The 9,080-nt window shown below is 33.5% G+C and overlaps 1 protein-coding gene across 4 annotated transcripts in view; it reads right to left on the bottom strand.

Moving 5' to 3' along the window:
* LOC139499559 (FMRFamide receptor-like) overlaps positions 1 to 9,080 on the bottom strand; it is an 83,311-nt gene that overhangs the window by 38,598 nt on the left and 35,633 nt on the right. The gene's annotated exons all lie outside the window — the stretch shown is intronic.

Consider the following 9,080-nt stretch of genomic DNA (forward strand, 5'->3'; position numbering starts at 1 on the left):
CCAAATCATAGACTTGAAATTTGGATTCTCCAATTAGCAAGCGGCATGTGAGAGAAAGAGAATGGACTGGTCGAGTCATAGTCAGAATAGTGTTTTCGGAGAGTGATGTTTTCTCGCGTTCTGTAACTTTGTTAACTAGCACGTTTAAAATCCAACTCAGAGGGTCGGTATAGTACAAAGCAGGGTTTATTTTCATAATCATTATCATGTTCTAGTCCTAAATGTACATTTAATTTGCAACTGGACATTAAACAGGACAATCTCCATCTCTCCATCTAATGTTCGAACAGCAATGTCATGAGTGTGTACATAAAATAATAAAATTGTCAACGCACCAAAACGGAAATTATGGGATGCGCACGGTGAATTGTAAAAAATAAAAATGGTCTTTAACAATTTTGCACTACTTATGTCTTAGAAACAAAATAAAAACCACCGACTGAAACTCACAACCTCAGTATTGACTGGCTAATGATTACAGTAGTATAACTACTTCGGCCACTTGCATTGGCCACCGAAGCCCCCGTCAAGTCAAAGACGCATTCAATATACAGTTGTATTGGTCTCTGAAATATACTGTATATATATATATATACACGTGTTTGTCTACAATGTATAGTTTATTTATCTCTGAATATAGATATAAACGTGTTTTTCATGTGACTTTGAGGAGTCTGTAATTGATGAAACATATCGCATGTATAATTTTACTATTTCCCCCCAAGATAATAACAACTATGAAATATATATATCTATATATACACGTGTTTGTCTACAATGTATAGTTTATTTATCTCTGAATATAGATATACACGTGTTTGTCATGTGACTTTGAGGAGTCTGTAATTGATGAAACATATCACATGTATAATTTTACTATTTCCCCCAAAGATAATGACAACTATGAAATATATATATCTATATATACACGTGTTTGTCTACAATGTATAGTTTATTTATCTCGGAATATAGATATACACATGTTTGTCATGTGACTTTGAGGAGTCTGTAATTGATGAAACATATCACATGCATAATTTTACTATTTCCCCCCCAAGATAATAACACAATGTTTCCAATAGTTTTGTACATGAATGAAACTACCTGTATCATTAATTATTCATTCAGGCAAATAGTTATGTCTGTATTACATTGAAATATAATTAGAATTGGTTTGCCTTGGAAGGTTTATTGCGTTTTATTTTCAATTTGAACAAAAAGTTAATCATCTCTCCAGGCACTTAATAAAATGTCTAAACCTTCAAAGGTTCAGAATAGAAATGACAACTATAAAATATAGCAATGCATGCATTTACATTTTAGGACTACTTTGTTATATGGATTAAAGATATAAACATATTTGTCATTAAAAGAGGGACGAAAGATACCAAAGGGACAGTCAAACTCATAAATCTAAAACAAACTGACAACACCATGGCTAAAAATGAAAAAGACAAACAGAAAAACAATATTACACATGACACAACATAGAAAACTAAAGAATAAACAACACGAACCCCACCAAAAACTAGGGGTGATCTCAGGTGCTCCGGAATGGTAAGCAGATCCTGCTCCACATGTGGCACTCGTCCTGTTGCTTGTGTGATTACAAATCCGGTAAATAGTCTAATTCGGTAGGTCACATTCATAAAAGGGAAGGGGATTGTAGTTACGACGTAAGGAACATATCCAATATAATGGCGTCCGTAAAATTTACGAAGGGATGATTTCAACTTCACCCTTTGGAACTCTTGGTTAAAATAGCTTCCTTGTTAGCAGTGACCCTCTATCAAGAAAATCATGATAGGAAATGCAAGCACGGGAACATCGTATCAATTGGGAGATATATACCCCGTATGCAGGTGCTGCTGGAATGTTGCTACTTAGAAATTGAAAGTTCACAATTGGAAAGCTGAAATCATCTCTTTTGTCGTAAAGTTTTGATTTCAACTGACCCCCATTGTCAATTGCTAGATGTAAGTCAAGATATGAAGCCGACTTAACTGTATCTGTAGTATCCCTCATCTCCAATTCGATGGGATAGATGAGTTCCACATAGTCACCAAATTTTGAATTGTTTAGTGAAAGAACGTCATCTATATAGCGGAAAGTAGAGTAAAAGGATATTGCTAACTTCTTATCTTTCTTCCTAAGAAGTTCCTGCATGGAGTCAGCCTCACTATACTAAAGAAACAAGTCGGCAAGTAGAGGGGCATAGTTTGTTCCCATTGGGATGCCGACAGTTTGTTGAAAAACACGTCCTCCGAACGTAACAAATATGTTGTCAATCAAGAAATCAAGCATCTTGTTAATATCGGTTTCAGAGAATTTTTTGTTTGTATCAGAGTGATTCTTCACAAAGTATGATTTATTCCTCCCTAAGACAAGATACTTGTATCTACGTTGGCCATTCTTTTTTATGAAGCAAAGTTATACCAACTCTTTTAATTTGTTATTAAGTGAGAACTGAAGGATTTTTTTCTGACAAAAATTGTAAATGAATCACGACAATAGTCTAAGTCTCGACTTATCGAATCGTGTCTTTCTGTACATGTAACATATAATCAATAACGCCCGCCCTTCTGACGCCATTTACCAGAAAGAAGATGCGCCTGTACCCATTTACTATCTAAATTATGAATAAACATCTACAGGATCACAGGATCGTCATTCTACAGGGTAGTTTAGAAATACTTCATGTTCCGTAGTTACGTAATCTAAATTCCCGTATGACTAAAGGGAGGGTGACCAACTTTATTTACCGAATATTTAGTGCAGTATAGCACCAAACTATAACAGCCTTTCGCTTAAAATGTATGCCCACATTTTGGCTATGTTGTATAGAAGTCATATTACAGATATAACAATCTAACGTATCTCGGACCTTGCGATTTTCAATGACTTATGATAAGTTTTACAAAAGTATATGCAAAACAACTAGAAATTTTGCAACTGTTGCACATAGCAACGGTTTCGTTAATGTCCTGCTTTTGTTTTTTAAATGGTTTTTCAAATCCATTCTCCATTTGCATAAACCACCATTGTAGCAATGGTAGTTGATATTGAAAGTGTAATGACACACTATCTATGAGACTTTGAGTCGTACTAAAACACTGCTATACTTTTCTTAATATATCCTATTTATCTCAATCCTTCAGTTTTATTGCGCACGTACATTTTCGTTTATGTTTCTATCAAAGTGTTGGTAAGGCTTTATTACAGCATCAAGTAAATTATGAATCAACTTGTATGAGAAAACCTACTCAGATTTAAAATGCTTAGCTGGAATGGACAATTAAATTTTCAATACTTAACTCAATGCGTAAATTCAATTTCAAATCAAGCCGTCCTACGTACTGTAAAACAATATAACAAAAACGCAATTTAGATTAAAAGAATGTTCTTTGAAATTCTGTAGAACAAAATATGTACTGAGTATGTAAATCATATAATCAATTTATGATAACATATTTAGAAAATCGTCGATTTTGAAGAACATCATCAAACAAGTCAATTGGACAGCAACTTATTAATCCGAGAACAAAACGGAAACGAGACAGCAATACGTATTTATAACAGCTACCCCAAACAGATATTAACGTGTCAACGGGATATTATAATGTCAATGAGACAGAAACACACCAATGAGACAAAACAGCAACATGTCTTTCATACACCTACTCGTGAAAGAGCCAACAACAAATAAATGACACGAAAACACGTTAATGAGACAGCAACTGATCAATGTAACAACAACACAACGAAACCAATATAATACATATCTTTTGAGGATTGATTCGTAATCAGAAAACATAATAATCTTTTTGTATGGCAATTTTATTTATCTATAATAATAGTTTAAATGCATTTAATTTTTATTTGCTCTTATGTGAACATTGCATTTTTTTTTCTGAAACAAGATAATTTAGATTAGACAACAATACTTGGTCAGTGTAATCAATTTCATGATATATTAATTGCCTTATATCGTTGACTAGAACAAAATAGCAAGCTCCCTTTTTTCTTTTTTTTTTTTTTTTTTTATAAAAATTGGTTATATTTTATGGGTTCGTATAAACACATGTAAAAATGGAGAACATATTAATCGTGCAGCTGTCTCAAGAAAACAAGAATGTTTACTGGTTTATAGACCTTGAAATTGATAAACCATGTAATGGATTAAATATGCTACATGTAATTTTTACTACTTTCCTCTCACATGATAAAGAAACAGTGGTTTTAATATCCTTACACGAGATATACACGTGTTTACCATGTGACTTTGAAGACTCTGTAATACAGGATAAATGTGACATGTATTATTTTATTACTTTTTCCGCGATAATGAAACAGTGGTTTCAATAACTTTGAAAATGAACAGAATTACCTGTATATTCAATAATTCATTCAGGCAAATTAGTTATTTGTGTATAACATTCATATATTTTAGAATTTATATGCCTTGGAAGGCTTCTTGCGTTTTTTTTTCAATTTAAAAAAGGTTGATCATTTCTCAAGGCTCGAAATGAAATATTTAAACCTACATATCTACAAATGAAAGAATTGCTTGGATATACATTTTATGAATATTTTATTATATTGATAAAAAGTATATAAACAAATTTGCCATTTATTGAGAATTACGGGATTTTTTTGACAAAATTTGTTAATGAATCACGACTATAAGCTTATTCTCGACTTATCGAAAATGTCTTTTAATCGAAAAAATGTCATCAATAAGCATGCCACCATGACGCCATTCTCCTATTAAAGGTTCGCTTTAATCCATGCACAAGTAAAGTATAAAGCATCGCAGGGTCGCATTCTGCAGGGTAGTCTAGACATAAGGTATGTCCCGGCGTACGACTGATGGGAGAATGACCAACTTATTAGATTTTAATATCCCAAATATTTCGCGCAGTGTACCATTAAACTTTTTTTCAGCTTTTCATTCGACATGATAGATGTAACGTACGACCATATCTCGAAACTTATTTTAAATGACTTCAGTTTTACCAAAGTAAAACTATACATTTATGTACTTACAAGTTTGAAACAGTTTTTTTGTACATGTATTAAAGGTTGCGTAAATGTCTTGCGTTTATCTTCAAATGATTTTATCAAATTTGATTTCCAATTACATGCATTACTATAAGAGTAAATGTAGTTAATATTGTAAGCTTATTGAACACACTATCTGTGAGACTTTTAGTATTCTTTGCTTAATATTCTCTACTAAGCCCAATCCTTAGATTTTATTGCACACACACTGTGACGTGCATGTTTCTATCAAAGCTTTGTTATGGTTTTATTGTTGTATTCAACGTAAACATGAATCAAATTGTATAACAAAACCTATTCAGATTTAAAATGCCTAGCTGGAATGGGCAATTGAATTTTCAACACTGTAGTGCTTCATTTAAATTTCAAACCACGTCATTTCACATACAATGATTAATAAAAAGAAGCGCACTTTAAATGACATGAACAACTTTTTAATACAAAGAAAAGGTACTAAACACAGACCTTTTGGTGACCTTCTGTTGTTGTCTTTTCTATGGTTGGGTTGTTGTCTCTTTGACACATTCCCAATTTCCATTCTCAATTGTATTTACATACATTTTTATAATCAATTTATTAAGAGAGTAAAAAAGGTTGTCGTTTTTTTTAGATTGAGCAAAAAAGATGAAACATGAGACAGACATACGTCAATGAGGGAAAAACACGTCATTAGGACAGCAACATGTCTATGAGACAGCAACAAGTCATTGAGACAGCAATATGTCATTAAAAGAAGGACACGTCAATGTGACGGCAACACGTCAATAAGACAGCAACTGATCAATGTACCAGGACATCAAAACATATGTGAGACAGCAACTACATGATCCATGTAACAGTACCTTACTGATACCATTATAATCTCTAGTTTTTGAGAAATGAGGTTTTATTTATTATAACACAAAATTGATTTATTTGTCCATGAAAATATATTTAACTATAGCTTTCAACGTCTTGTTTTATTGTGAGAATGTCACGTGTTTACTTGAATAAAAGATACTGTTGGTGAAAAACACTTGAGCAGTTCTTAAGTCTTGTACACTGTACATACTTTAATGCGTTGCCCTTGACCCTTTGTCTAGAATAGGATTTAAATAGTATTTGTTTTAGATTGGCAATGTTTCATCACTTTATATGAAACCTATGAACAATGGTGAAAATATGTGTCATGACGCTGTCGCAGGAAACAAGTGTGTACTATAACATGTGACTGATTGATAAATAACATATGTTCTGCCAGATTAAATCAACAAATGATATCATACTATGAAAAAAGGATATTTAATTATTTGTCTTTACATCCTTGTATTCTTTATAAATTATACGTTATTTCTGTTTAGTAAATATATAGTAATAACATACACTGCGGTCGCTAGTGGAGATATATTTTTGCAAACAGCCATATCAAATTAAAGCATATATATTCGAGTGTTCTCGGTCGCTTTCGACTACTAGAACTGACTGAAATTTAATGAGAGGAGTAATAAATGCATAAGAGAATCCCAAATCTATATGATTAAGATGCATGCATAACTTTATCATCTCCGGTCCTGGTATCTATCACATAGTTCGTTCAACCCACACTCTTGTTTTCTTTGTAGAGGCATCTTCAACAAGATTGTAATAACATTTTTACAATTTTGTCTCGCTGTTTTGGTTTGAAAAGTTATTTTTTACAATTTGGCTTCTTATGATAATATTCACGTAAGCATGTTAACAAAACATATCTTAAAACTAAACGTTCTACTGAAAGAACCCATTAAAATTGTAAAATTCATTTACTTGAAGGAAAATCAAATTTTAAAACACGAATTACAAATTGAAAAACAAATATAACCATGTTTGCCGTTCAATGAGGACTTCATTGATATTTGCTGTCATAGAGGTAGTAAATGTAGCAAATCGTTCTCACTAGTCGCGCGCATGGACACCAAATCCATCTCATTAGTCGCGCGCATGGACACCAAATCCATATCATAAGTCGGGCGCGTGGACACCAAATCCATCTCATTAGTTGTGCGCATGGACACCAAATCCATCTCATTAGTCATGCGCATGGACACCAAATCCATCTCATTAGTCGTGCGTATGGACACCACATCCATCTCATTAGTCGTGCGCATGGACACCAAATCCATCTCATTAGTCGTGCGCATGGACACCAAATCCATCTCATTAGTCGTGCTCATGGACACCAAATCCATCTCATTAGTCGTGCTTATGGACACCAAATCCATCTCATTAGTCGTGCGTATGGACACCACATCCATCTCATTAGTCGTGCGTATGGACACCAAATCCGTCTCATTAATCGTGCGTATGAACACCACATCCATCTCATTAGTCGTGCTTATGGACACCAAATCCATCTCATTAGTCGTGCGTATGGACACCACATCCATCTCATTAGTCGTGCGTATGGACACCAAATCCGTCTCATTAATCGTGCGTATGAACACCACATCCATCTCATTAGTCGTGCTTATGGACACCAAATCCATCTCAGTAGTCATGCGTATGGACACCAAATCCATCTCATTAGTCATGCGCATAGACACCAAATCCATCTCATTAGTCGTGCGTATGGACACCAAATCCATCTCATTAGTCGTGCGTATGGACACCAAATCCATCTCATTAGTTGTGCGCATCGACACCTAAAACATCGCATAAGTCATGCGTATGGACACTAAATCCATCGCATTAGTCGTTCACAGGGACACCAAATCCATCTCATTAGTCGTGCGTATAGACGACACATAAATACTGTATGTCATTAAAAATGTTTTGAAATTTAAAAAGAACGGGATTTCAATATTGTATTTTTTAGATAAGCAATATTTTATCACATCATATAAAAGCATATAAACAATGGTAAAAGAACTTATCATAAAGCTGTCGCAAAAAAACAAGTGTGCACTAAAACATGTGACTAGTTGACAAATAACATATGTTAAACCAGATTAATTCTAAAAATGAAATCATATGTTAAAGTATATTCAATTATTTCTCTTTACATTTTGTTATCCTTTATAAGTTATTTTTGTTTAGTAAATATTTAGAAATGTATAACATTGCGTTTTCTGGTGGAGATTTTTTTTTTATTTGCAGGCATATAACATCTTTTTATTTTGTATAGCATATATATTCGAGTGTTCTCGGCGCTTTCTACTTTAATAACTGACTGAAATTTGAATAGAGGAGAAATGAATGCATACGACAATCCCAAATATATATCATTAAGATTTTAAAATTAAAAGTTCAAAATAATTCTTATGTATGCATAACCTTGTCATCTCCGCTCCTGTTATCTATAACATAATTCGTTCAGCCCAAACTCTTGTTAAATTTGTTAAGGCACCTTAAGTAAAATTTTAATAACATTTTTACAACTTTGTCTCGCTGTTTTGGTTTGAAAGTTAATTTTCACAATTGAGCTTCTTATGATAATAGTCACGCTAGCAGTTAACAAAACATATCATAAACTTAAAATGTTTTACTGAAAGAACTCATTAAAACTTTATTTCATTTACTAGAAGGAAAATCAAATTTTAAAACACGAATTACAAATTGAAAAACATATATAACCATGTTTTCCGTTAAACGGGGACTTCATTGATATTTGCTGTTATAGACAAAGTAAATGTACCAAATCGTTCTCATTAGTCGCGCGCATGGACACCAAATCCATCTCATTAGTCGTGCGTATGGACACCAAATCCATCTCATTAGTCGTGTGTATGGACACCAAATCCAGCTCATTAGTCATGTGTATGGACACCAAATCCATCTCATTAGTCGTGTGTATGGACACCAAATCCATCTCATTAGTCGTGCGTATGGACACCAAATCCATCTCATTAGTCGTGCGTATGGACACCAAATCCATCTCATTAGTCGTGTGTATGGACACCAAATCCATCTCATTAGTCGTGTGTATGGACACCAAATCCATCTCATTAGTCGTGTGTATGGACACCAAATCCATCTCATTAGTCGTGCGTATGGACACCAAATCC

Source organism: Mytilus edulis, chromosome 12 (assembly GCF_963676685.1).
Source record: "Mytilus edulis chromosome 12, xbMytEdul2.2, whole genome shotgun sequence".
Lineage (NCBI taxonomy): Eukaryota > Metazoa > Mollusca > Bivalvia > Mytilida > Mytilidae > Mytilus > Mytilus edulis.